Source organism: Diabrotica virgifera, chromosome 1 (genome assembly GCF_917563875.1).
Source record: "Diabrotica virgifera virgifera chromosome 1, PGI_DIABVI_V3a".
Lineage (NCBI taxonomy): Eukaryota > Metazoa > Arthropoda > Insecta > Coleoptera > Chrysomelidae > Diabrotica > Diabrotica virgifera.
This window is the reverse complement of record NC_065443.1, coordinates 108,221,812-108,235,807: the sequence shown is the minus strand read 5'-3', so window position 1 is coordinate 108,235,807 and position 13,996 is coordinate 108,221,812. Positions and strand designations below refer to the sequence as shown.

Genomic DNA, 13,996 nt, shown 5'->3' with positions numbered 1-13,996 from the left:
TTTGCTGGTCTTGAGAGTATTTTTGATTTAAGTAGGGTCCTTAACGAGTAATATGCCCTGTTTCCTGCAATAATCCTCGCTGCCACGTCCTTTTCATAGTTATTTTCAGATGTTATGATCGCTCCCAAGTACTTAAATTCTTTGACGACTTCAAAATTGTATTCATTAATTGTTACGTTTTGTCTAACCCTTGGTCTTGGGTTCTTCGTAACCACCATGTACTTGGTCTTGTCCTCGTTGACCTTAAGACCAACTTCCTTGGCTCCGTTCTCGAATAGGGTGAAAACTTCTTTTGCATCTCTGGTGGATTGTGCAATTGTGTCCACGTCATCCGCAAAGGCTAATAGTATTTTTGATCCTTGGGCGGCAAATCCGTTTGTCAGTTGTGGCTGAGCTTTCCTTACTGCATGTTCCAGTGCGAAGTTAAACAGCAGGGGGGCGAGAGGATCCCCTTGTCTAAGTCCGGTGTCAATGAGGAATTCCTCCGACGTGTTACTGCCAACTCTGATTCGTGCGGATGCGTTCTCCGTGCTCACCTTTGCTAATCGTACCAGTTTTCCAGGTACTCCCATTTCTACCATAGTCTCCCACAATGCTTCTCTGCTAACAGAATCGTAAGCTTGTTTGAAGTCCACGAAGATTTGGTGTACATCGCGGTTGAATTCCCAGTTTTTTTCCAACACCTGGCGTAGGACGAAGATCTGGTCTATAGTCGACCTTCCCGGTCTGAATCCGCTTTGGTAGTCGCCTATTATTTCCTCTGCGTATGGAGTTAATCTTTTAAACAGTATTATGGATATAATCTTGTATGTTGTATTAATTAACGATATTCATCTATAGTTCCGACATATTTGTTTGTCTCCCTTCTTGTGAATAGGTATTATATGGCTTTCATGCCAGTGTTTCGGTATTTCTTCTCTTTCCCAGACTTCTCTTATAAGATGATATATCTCAAGATGTAGTTTGTCTCCCCCTTTTTTTAGTAGTTCCGCCTGTATGCCGTCTGGGCCTGGGGCTTTATGGTTTTTTAGGGACGAAATGGCGGACTTTACTTCAGCTAGTGTGGGCCCTGGAATTTCAGGTTCGACTAACTGGTACTGTCTTTGTTGCCTTGTCGTTGTGGGGTTTTCTGTATTTAAGAGTTGCTCAAAATACTTTCTCCATTGGCGGCTTATCTCTTCGTCGTCAGTGAGCAATTGTCCTGTATCGTCTTTTATAAATCTTGGGCTGTTGATCGTGTTGCCCGTCATTGTTTTTATGTCCCTATAAAACTGTCTAGACTGACCGGTTCTATGTTCCTCCTCGAGTTGCTGTATTCGTGCTTCTAGGTACTGTTTCTTTTTTCTTCTCAAAAGTCTTCTCGTTTGAGTCCTTACTCTGTTGTAGTTTTCCCTGTTCTCTTCTGTAGGTCGCGTTAGTAACTCCAGCCTCTTGATTGCTTTCTGCTGTAAGCTTTGTTCGCACTCCTGGTCAAACCACTGGTTTTTCTTCTTGTTATTCTTTTGTTTCCCTATCGTTTCCGCTGCGGCGCTTTCTATGGCGTTTGTTATATTTTGCAATTTCTGGTCTATGGTCAATTCTGGTGTTGATGTCTCTTCTTCTTCCATTGTCTGCAATTTATTTTGGATCAGTGACTGATATTGGCGTTCATTATCAGGTAGATCGAGCCTTGAAATGTCCCATCTGTTTCCTTGTTGGCGTTGCTTTGGATGTCTCGTGTTTAGCCTTGTTCTCATTTTTATTCTGACCAGGAAGTGGTCAGAGTCACTTTCTGCTCCCTTTAAACTGTGTGCGCCGATGATATTGCTAGAGTGTCTTCCGTCGATGAGCACGTGGTCTATCTGACACCCAGGTTACTTTATGTATATTTTTCCTTTGGAACTGTGTAGTTTTCACTACCATATTGTTGGCTACAGCGAACTCTGCCAATCTTGATCCGTTATCATTGGTGTTATCGTGTAAGCTATGTGTACCGATCACCGCTCTAAGATGGTCCTCTTTACCTAGTTTAACCGAAATCATCTCCAAGAGACATAAATGTGTGTCATGTCCTTTTTAGAGTTAAAAATAGATGCATTGTTTGTGTTTTACAATATATTTCTATTAATTGAAATGTATACAACCTAGGTCTGTATTGTAACTTCATCACTGTACACTTCAGAGACAACATTTTAAATTGTTTTGCTTCCTCTTCTTTCGCATCTTCATCACAAGAAGAATCACTTTCATTTTACCAATAGTCATCAGTACCATTATATTCACTATTATCTTCAAATACAGAACGTCCTGATTCACTTTTTGTATCTTCAAATAATGTTTGTAAGTCTTTTATAGGTGAAGTTCATGCATCCTTATTATGTATTTTCAATGGCGACAACCCGACTGTAACACTCCTTTGAAATTTACACTGAATACCTTTACTTCTGTTGATGCATTATTCAGTTTTTGAGGTAAAACTGGTTGGTTGTTGGTTTAATTCAGGTCCTGGTTGAACTAAGTTTGTGAAACTAGGATCACACTGTCTCTTATCATCATTGTCCTCTAGCACAGAGTTAGATGTGGAAGCGGCATCTTTAAGAAGCTGACGTTTAACCCTTTTAAGGGCTGCTTCCCTCATGGGCTCAGAAAAAGTTCGTTTTCTGTCTGGTTAACAATAAAATATGTGCGGGACAACACCTGACTTAATAATTTTGAGACCACCCATAATCTTGAATTTATATAGTTATCCATGTCTTGTTCCAACTGCAACAAATAAACAAGTTTAAGTAGGCACATTTCATGAAACGACAACTACCCAGTAGTTTTTCTTGAAATAGAAAATGTCTTATTAGTATTAGGTACCTAATTAGATACATACTCACATCGAAATGATCCTCACAGACCTTTGCTACTGACGATTTCGAGTTTTTTTAAGGATAGATTTTTTTTTCGCTCCCCTCCTTAACGAACTCCCCTACATTAAGAGCCAATATATGGTAGAGGTACATTTTCAGGGTACGAGGTTTCTCCCCATGTATTAATCTGACGCGCTCGAGTAACTGCAAAAATACCCGCTTGGGCTCCCCTACCACTACTTATACCATTGATTAAAAACTACCCAGTTGTAGGTATTATTAATCAATGCCTACCTGATTGTCTTATTTTTCTATTATAGTATTTAGTTACTTAACATTGTACTTTTGTTTCACTTTCTGCTATGCCACTTTAACAGCTTCCTTAATGGCTATCTTGACCTGCTTATGTTCTTCATATAAATAGTAAACAATGGAATTCAAAAAGTAGGTCAGTATTGTTGACAATTCACAAGTTACGTAGTTTGCCAATACATAAATTATGAATCAGCTATTTCTAGATTTCTCTTAATTCGGATACGTGATGTCTACGCGCTGAAATACCAATATACTGATGGAGAAAAAATCCGGACACATTCTTAATTGGCTGCTTCAACAATAATGGTATTTAAAAGAAACATTTATATTAACATCATAATCATAATCATAAGTAGGTATATAACTAATCTCTCTCAAATTCCCGCAAAAACTATTGTTACATAAAAACATACAGTCTCTTTAGTGTTGGATTAGATATAGCTAATTGACGGAAGCGCTAAAATCGGCAACATCGCTTATGAGAATAAAATGCATTGACACTGTAAAATGACGAACAACTAAATGAATCGGCGCGAATCAATTAGGCGGGAAGAGGGGAAGTAGTTACCATGTATAGGGTGTACCGGTGCTGCCCAAAATCCCGACAGCCAAAATCCCGACAGCCAAAATCCCGACGGCCAAAATACCGACACGCCAGAATCCCGACAGGCTAAAATCCCGACATGCAACAATCCTCGCATAAGTAAAAATTGCGACTTTTGTTAAATAATTTTAATAAAAAATACTTTTATTTAGTAACAAAAAATGAAAAACAGATGGCCGTAAACAAAACACAAGAAATAAATGTAATTATATGTTAAAAAGAAACTTATCAAACCTGTCGGGATTCTGGCCTGTCGGGATTTTGGTCTGTCGGGATTCTGGCGTGTCGGGATTTTGACCGTCGGGATTGTGGCTGTCGGGATTTTGGCTGTCGGGATTTTGGGGTAGACCCAGGGTGTACTCGTATCTAATTTAATACAGTCTGTATCAGTATATTTCAAAGAATATTTTACCGATAGAAGGTCTGATATAGTGTATATTATTTGATTAGCTCCACTAGTGTGGAAAAGACCCAAGCTGTTATCTTCAAAAACAAAAGTTATAGCCCAGAAGACATGCTAACAGTGCAACACAGACCCATCGAATGGCAAAACGAACAATTCGGCAAACAAACAAACTAACATTCACACATGTTAACACGACAGTCCAGTAACCATCAACGGCCAGAGTCGCAATAAGAGGACTCTTAGAAAGAACAAGCAAATTAGTTATGAAAAAAAAATTAAGACTGATAAACAGCATCATACCACCAATAATTACATATTATATGCATCTCTTGCAAGGGGACACACAAGTCATAACAACAAAAAGAAGATTCAAGTAGCACAAAACAACTGACTTAAAGAAGCTGTAAGCGTGCCCAGATACGTCGCTGAATGGTTCCTATATACCTAAAACAAATTTAATAAGGTACAGGATAGGATGGAGGAAAAAGCCTGATATTAAGAGGAAACAGTAGCGATCAACAGGTAGCAAAAACGCGTTCCAAGATTGCGGCTATAATTTTGAATATTTTTTTGAGATATTTGGCACACGTATTCGTAATATAATAAAGAATGGCGGTACAGAGCCCAATTTGAAAAATATATTAATATGTAAAAAAACAAGCCTGTACCGCCATTAAGAAGAACAAAAAAATACACTTTCTTCAAATAAACTTTTTTATCCGATGCCTAGATTTTGTGTCATTTTGGAACTACTAATGAAATAAAAAATTTTAGTAGTTCCAAAATGACACAAAATCTAGGCATCGGATAAAAAAGTTTATTTGAAGAAAGTGTATTTTTTTGTTCTTCTTAATGGCGGTACAGGCTCGTTTCCACAGTAATTTCCACATATTAATATATTTTTCAAATTAGGCTCTGTACCGCCATTCTTTATTATATTACGAATACGTGTGTCAAATATCTCGAAAAAATATTCAAAATTACAGCCGCAATCTTGGAACGCGTTTTTGCTACCTGTTGATCGCTACTGTTACCTCTTAAGATATGATGTGTACCATAAATGGGAGCACAGAAGGTTCACCTTTGGCATCGCAGTGTATTTACCGATGTTGATTTTATGTTTCAGACATTCCTCAAAAAAATCTACAAAAATCGCAAAAAAAGCGGCTTCGGTCACTAAAAAAGTGCTAACAAAACCCAAAAAACGGGCAAAAGGGTCCCACATCCTCGAGCTAGGGATGGGAAAAACCTACCGGTTTAAACCTAAAACCGGTTTTTTTACTTCGCAATAACTGGTTTTACCGGTTGTTTTTTTGTCCCGGTTATAACCGGTTTTTTCTTTTTAAAGTAAAAACCGGTTTTTAGGTTTTTACGGTGATTAGGATTAGGTTAGGTATTATTTTGGATCACAATCATAATTATTATTTTCAAGTAATTATTCCAAACAAAACTATAATTCAAATTTTATTTTATAAGTACACAAGCAAACTGAAAGTGCAAGATCACATCAGCCAGAAACAATTAAGTTTTATTATAATATTTCGTTGAAAATGTATTTGTATTAATCATAATATTTACATAAGAAGGTCGCAGTGTATCAGGCTCTATTGGCCGCCCCATTTTCTACATTCTACATTCTACATAAGAAGTGATCTCGTTGAAATAGACGCAAACATCATCTATTTTTCACACTTGACTCTTGACATTGAAAGTGGGTGAATGACTTTTTCTGATTACCAAAATAATGTTCTGACTATGAATATTGAATTACCGATTACGAATACGAATCTCCAAGGATTTCCCTACGTTTTCAAAAGGATACACCCATACATTAAATGAGTTAAAATGTACCTATTATACAAATAAACAAACGTGTTAAAAGAAATACATGATAATTTTTTTGATGGTAGTAAAAATAAAAGATAAATTGCATTGTCCAATTTATTTTTAAGTAAAATATTTATGTTGATATTATTTTTTTTTTAAATCCCGTTTGAAAGAGTCTGGGAAATTTTTTATAAGTTGAAATGGTTGGGTTAAATTGTATATTATTGCAATATGTATATATTAATCTTACAATCTTACGCTATATTATACTTAATAATAATCAAGAAATATATGATAATAATAAAATAATAAATAAATATAATAATTAATGGATTAAAAAATGGTTTTATTAAAAATTGTGTTTTATTTATATTGACATTGATATTCTTTCGATAGTACTAATTTTGATCATATTGATATCGAGTATCGAGTCGAGTGGAGTATCGCAAACTAAAGTGCATTGTAAATGTAACATTGTAACCTATTGGATTAAAAAACCAAAAACCGGTTTTTGGAAAAACCGGTTTTTTTGGACGGTTATAACCGCCAGGTAAAACCGTAAACAAAAAAAACCGGTATAACCGAAACCCGGTATTTTGTCAAAAACCGCCATCCCTACGAGCGTCGAGTCCACGAACTGGACGCAGCTCGGAGCGAGGACTCGTGGACCGAGCAAGCAATATAGATCGATGATAATTCATTCAAGATAGTGAGCGTCTCACACTGGCCTGTATTGATCGTCGTACGTTTCGAGTGGGAAGACTTGTACCCAAAACTCCCACACCATTGTTACGTTTACTACGGAGACCATCGCATGGTATCCTCGCCTAGAGCATAGTATCCTACTCTTCATATTCGTCAATTCTGGCATTCAAAATAATACATTTATTTTAAATAGCAATCGATAATATAGTTTCGATCGTCAGGTAAAATAAATGCATTATTTTATATGCGAGAATTCACGAATATGAAGAGTAGGATACTATGCTCTAGGCTAGGATACCATGCGATGGTCTCCGTAGTGAACGTAACAGGGTGCGTTCACTACGGAGACCAAAGGATGGTATCCTAGCCTAGAGCATGGTATCGTACTCTTCATATTCGTGAATTCTCGCATTTAAAATAATGTATTTATTTTATCTGGCGATCGAAACTATATTATCGATCGCTATGTAAAATAAATGCATTATTTTAAATGCGAGAATTCACGAATATGAAGAGTACGATACCATGCTCTAGGCTAGGATACCATCCTTTGGTCTCCGTAGTGAACGTACCCTAAAAGACTGCTGATACAGGCCCAGTTTAACACAGCCTCCTGTTTAACCCAGCCTCCTTACAGGAGGCTGGGTTAAACACTATTACTTGCATGCTTCGTTGACGAGTAGGTACAAGTGAATTTATCGACAAATATCATGAATACAACAATACATAATGAATATATTTAACATCTTTATTAAATTCGAAATAAAATTGGTTTATTTTTAACCTAAAATCTAACCTAAAACCTAAACGAATCCATCTAACTAAAATTTTTATTAATCTATTGAATGGCAAATTCCTAAGATATTATAGGCTAAAACTTTCTTTTAATCTTTTAAATGGCATATCTAAATAATAACTAAAAAATTTAAATACGATGAGAAAATCTATATAGCTTAAAGCGGCCCCCAGATGCTTAATGTTTTTGTCAATATATTGCACAATATTTAATATTGTACAAAGGACAATATTATACATATTATGAATATTTAATATTGTACAATATATTGATCGTCTGTGGATCAATATACTAATATTGAATCGTTTGTGGCCTATATCGCGCAATATTCGTTCAGTCATGTTTTATTACTCTTGCTGTGAACGTCGTGGTGCGGTTAAAAATATGGATGCCAAAGGAAAATAGAATGTCAAGACTAAAGATTATACATAGTAACATAATTTAAAAAAAATTAAATATTATTTAAAAAATGTACAGTACGATCAATTGCTCCGAAAATATAAAGCATATTATCCAGATGCAGGGTCAACATATTGTACAATATATTGTACAATAATATTAGTAGGTCAACCCACAAGAGGCAGTATTATTGCACAATAAATTAGTTCCCAACTGAAACTGGTGCTGTCAACATGTGGAATAAAAGACTGCGAGTTGTGTTGCTGTTGGATTAATTGTAGCTTCAAAAAGGACGAAGGAAAATAAATGCAGGTGGATGAAGGAATGGTTGAAAAAAAGAAATAAGAACAATCATGAAAATTTATTCAATGATTTAAGAATAACCGAACCGAGTGATTTTCAAAACTTTCTGCATCTGAATAATATTTTTTTCTATTTTCGTAGCAATTGATCGTACCTATTGTTAATTTTTTCTCTTCAATATTTAGTATATTGTACAATAAAAATCAAAGTCGTGTTGATTGACGCAATATACTGCGCAATCGTTCAATCTGATCTACAGACGCTCAATATATTGAACAATATTAAATATTGGGCAATATATTGACAAAAATATTGAGCGTCTAGGATCAGTTAACAAAAAAAATATTGGAATGAAAGTGTTCAGATACGATCACCAGGCTATGATATCGAACTGATATCGAAATGAAAGCGGAGAAATAATATGAATAGAGTTAAATTTAACTAAGTTAATAACCAGATAATTAATTATTATAAATGTAGTTTTTATGGCAACCAAGACTAGATATATTATTGTAATAAATCGTTTGCATAAATTTTATAGAAAATGATGCAATTCAGCAGAAAGGAAAGTGAATTATGTGAGAAAATTATTTCAAAAAAGTGGTTCTTACAGCAGAAGTCAAGTTTGTAGTCGAATAAGTTATATTATGGTCTGGGTAGATGGGTAGACACTAGTGATGTAACGAATATTCGTATTCGCATTCGCATTCGCGAATATTCGCATATTTTTGCATATTCGCATTCGTATTCGCATTCGCAAAATTTGTGCGAATGTTTTGCGAATATGAATATCAGAAAAAAAATAATTTGAAGATAATATTACATTAATAAAATCAAAATCTATTCGTGTCTCATCTTTTTTTTATTAAGAAAAGGTAACTTAACCTCGTATAATCACATTATCAGCCTTCACTTTATTTTATAATTTGGTATTATGAAATAACGCTTAAGATTCAGATTGATTTTCACTACGTATCAACTAATTTCTCATTATAAATTTATAAACATGACAAAAATAGAAACTAATTAAAAAAAAAACGGAATATTCGCATTCGCATCCGCATTCGCGAATGTCGTTAGCAGATATTCGCATTCGCATTCGTATTCGCGAATGTTCAAAAAATGACATTCGTTACATCACTAGTAGACACATGTTAGTGTTAGATAATAATATTATTATACTCACGAATTGCAAGGTACTCTTTAGGAAGAAAGATTTATTAGATAGTAAAGAAAGATAAATAACCAATATGTAATGAAATACACTGCGCCTCAGAGAAAACGGGCACCCCACAAAATGTATCATTTTTGATGTCCCGAATTTCCTAAACCTGTTGTCCGATTTAAGTGATTTTTTAATATGTTATAGCATTATTCTTTAACAATATCCCTGTAATAATGTTGTTGCTAGACAGGTAAATTGTCATTGTATACCGGGTGTACCAATCAAACTGTGTTTTCTTCTCAAAGTTCACCACACCCTGTGGAATATTCTAGTATTTATAAAATACTGTTTTTCTATGGATGCTATACAATGTGCAACTTCTCTCACTACTTACATACATTCAAAACGAACAATTTCTCGGGATGTGAGAAAAGTGGGCCATTGCAGTGAGAAATATTTTTTCTCACGGGTTCCATACGTAGAATCGCGGTTTCCATGGCAACATGCACAATACAAACACAAATATTTCTGTCAAATAAAATGTGTCAAATCAAACTTACCACGAATTACCTTTCAAAACTGTTCAAATATAACTGGTAACTATAATTTTAAATAAATAAAAATATATAAATATTAAGAATATTAAATACCTACATATGTGTATATTATGTATTTTATTTCAATTTTGGCATATAATCTACATAAAAGCACCTAAATTATTTAATTTTGAAGTTTTAGCTCTTGACAAAAACGCATCCATAGAAAAAGTACAGTGTACAACACGTGAGAAATATGTCTATTTTCTCTCTTGTTGTACAATATACTATTCTAAATAAGTGCGACAATTTTAAGGGGTAATTCTGCATAAAAAAAATTGACCGTTTGCTTTATAAACATATGTCCGCAAATGCTTCGCTTCCGAGATACGAGATGTTGAATTTTTTTTACAAACTGACGATTTATTTATTGCTCTAAAACCGGATGAGATATGCAAATGCAATGTGGTATGTTTTAAGAGGTAGTTATTGCACTTTTTTTGACATACAATTTAAGAATTTTATATTCACCATTGGCGGTGCGCCAATAAAAATGCGCAATAACTACCTCTTAAAACCTACCAAATTTCATTTGCATATCTCAAACAGGTTTTAGAGCAATAAATAAATCGTCAGTTTGTAAGAAAAAATTCAACATCCCGTATCTCGGAAATGAAGCATTTGCGGACATATATTTGTAAAGCAAACGGTAATTTTTTTCATGCAGAATTACCCCTTAAAGTTTGTCGCACTTATTTAGAAACACCCTGTACTGATGAAGAACCTGGCTAGTTCTTGCTAAAGTGCCTAACTTTTTTATTATCCATCATAAACGAATGAATCAAAAACAGAATATTAAGAAAACTTAAGGCTATACTTAGGTTTTAATTTCAGTATTTTATAAATGCTAGAATATTCCACAGGGTGTGGTAAATTTGAGAAAAAAACAGTTTGATTGGTACACCCGGTATACAATGACAATTTGCCTGTCTAGCAACAATCTTATTAAAGCGATATTGTTAAATAATAAGGCTATAACATATTAAAAAATCACTTAAATCGAACAACAGGTTTAGGAAATTCGAGACATCAAAAATGACCCACTTTGTGGAGTGCCCGTTTTCTCTGACGCGCAGTGTATTAAACTCTGACTTTTTTACTTTTTTGTTCCAAAAATTTAGATTATGACGACTAGATTAATATTAATGTTTTTTTTACAATATGTATTTTCTACAACACTTTGACCGTGATATCGTTAACTCGTCTAAAATTCAGCGACTAGCTTTTTGTCCAGCAGTGTAATAAACAATGTTAAATGCAAAAAGAATGCATGCATTATATTCTTTTGTTCTAAGCAAACCAACATGATTCAGAATCCACAGCTGTTTATATTTTTATGTGGAATTGAACATGTATAATGTGTATGTGTATCATCGTGAGAAAATTTTAACACGCGATTTAAAAATTGATGCTTGGTTATGCAAGAGTGACTAATTTGGCTAATAACTATATTCTGTGTTTTGAAATTTTTCCCTCCCTAATAAAGCCCCCGAGAATGAGCAACAGGGACTTTGCATTGTTCTTGTGTACGTACAATGGGATTATTACCACCTGAAGTCACTATTTGTAAACATAGGGATAATTATCGTTATGATCTTTTTGATTTTTAGCCGCTACACGTTACATTAGGGTGCTTCCTGATCCTCTTTTCTGCCATTCAGTAGTTAAAATTATATAGCCGATGGGACTGTGCTAATTCTTGTTCTATCATTAAAGAAAGGCGAACCGATAAAAGTTAACAAATCATTAAAGACGGGATCCCATGGACCATGGAATGTGGCGTGGCACCTTTCACCAGTTTACGTCGGCATAGACATATAGAAAATATAATATATTATTATATGTATTATAATTAGTGTTGCCCAAATGCAAGACCAAGACGAGACTTAGACAGTCTTGGTCTTACGCCAGTACACCTGGTCTTGGTCTTGGTATTGCGCTCCCGGTCTTGGTCTTGCAGCAAGATATCTTAGAACAACGTAACAGAGAGGTACATTTTAAGCTTGAATATCATAGCCATAGTAAAGACTAGCCAAATTAATAAATTAATACCTAAACAACTGACACCGATGGGGTTTGAACCCACGATCTAAGTGATACCTGCCTATGTTCTAACTAACTAAAGTTAAAACGACCTCTCACAGCCCACAAAATTTCATTTGCATATCTCAACCGGTTAAAATCCTCAGTTTGTAAGAAAAATTTCAACACCCCCTATTTGGGAAACGAAGCATTTATAAAGTAAACATTTATGAAGCAAACTGTCATTACTTTTTCGTGCAGAATTACCCATTAAAGTTTGCCATACTTATTTAAAAACATCCTGTATTGATGAAAAACATGGCTGGTTAAAAAAGTACCTAACTTTTTTATTATCCAATAAAAGTGAATGAATAAAAAAACATAATGCTAAGAAAATATGAGGCTATAGTTGGGTTTTAATTTCAGTATGCTATTGCATGCAGGGTGAGAAAAAACACAGTTTGATTGGTACACCCGGCATACAATGACAATAATTGACCTGTCTAGCAACAATATTATTACATTAATATTTAAAAAGAATACGACAACATATTAAAAAAAAATCACTTAAATCGGACAACAGGTTTAGGAAATTTGAGACATTAAAAATCAGCCGTTTTTAAGGTGGTGCGTTAATTTCTCGGAGAAGTGTATATCGTTAAAATAATATTTCGGTATTTTGTTTATACGATATCCAGCAATATCTGTACTTTTGTCTCGTATCATTATCTTATGATACTTTTAAATAATAGCCGCGCTGTTTCGGCAAATTTTGTTTAGCCGAGTGACCTCATAGCACAGTCAGCATAAACAATAAATAGTCTTACTATAATATGTGTACCGATAAGATTTCTGGTGTTTGGATTCCTAGAAAACTAACAATGAAAAAAATTAATTACTTATATACTTATTTATTAAGTCTATTTTCCATTGACTTTAAAGTTTGTATACGATATTCGATATTACTGTAGGCGTCGCAACGCAGGAATGTTATGTTATGATTAGAAGACGACTATTCTCAAAACCAGGACAATTAATTTCAGAGCGAAGAATTCAGCTGCTGGGAAAGGATGTACAAAATATTTTATTTTTACATTATAATAATGACCTCTGAGTACATGTCAAATGTGCCAAGTGTTTTTTTAATGGATATTTTGATTCGCTATGTATGTTTATGGTATTGTTCCTAATGCGCATAAATCCATATTTCAAAATTTTTTTTACAATTTATTTTGTTTCTCGTAGAGTATCTAAGAATATAGCCGAACTTATATAAGCCCTAAAACAACCCTCAGTTCTAACTGCAAGACGCAAGAGTCTCGCAGGCTTAGTCTTGTTCTTGCTCAAGTCTTGCACGGTAAGTCTTGGTCTTGCTAAAATTAGGCGGTCTTGGTCTTGCGAAAATGCAAGAACAAGACCAAGACCGATTTTGGGCAACACTAATTATAATAGTGAAAAGAAAGGAGAATATTTACTTTTTGATAAAATCAGTTGGTTATCTTGTTCCTCTAGCTAGAGTCTAGAGTCTAGAGTATCGAGGTACACCACCAGTGTTGGCGGTAGAACTTTTAGTAGGTCGGTTAATTCATACAGTGATAAAAATTACAACACAAAGTCGTTAGACCAAAAAATTACCACGACTCTGACTGTATTAGCCACGGCCGAGTTGGAAGTTTCTGTTTCAGCTTCTGATTTTCTTTGAACTCTGTTTATTTACCGACAAACGACCGGTCCACGCTACTCCGCGTCGGCCATAAATAGGGGGTTTAGTCGTTGTCCAAGGATTAGAGATGCATCAAGTCAAACTAGTTTGATTTTTTTCAACAAACTTGACTTGAAAACCCAACTTTTTCTGTAAAAAAGTTTGACTTGACTTGATTTCAATATCTTCAGGTTTGACTTGAAATCACACTTCTTCAAACAGTTTGAAGTTTGAATATCATATTGCGCAACGTGTATATTTCCAATTCTAATTAAGAGCGTACCGACTTTTGTTTTGACTTATTTGGATAGGTCTGAATCTG

The 13,996-nt window shown here is 34.6% G+C and overlaps 1 protein-coding gene across 3 annotated transcripts in view; it reads right to left on the bottom strand.

Annotated features, from left to right (window-relative positions):
- The window catches only part of LOC114326943 (guanine nucleotide-binding protein G(o) subunit alpha), a 395,605-nt gene that overhangs the window by 267,209 nt on the left and 114,400 nt on the right, over positions 1-13,996 (bottom strand). The window lies entirely within an intron of this gene.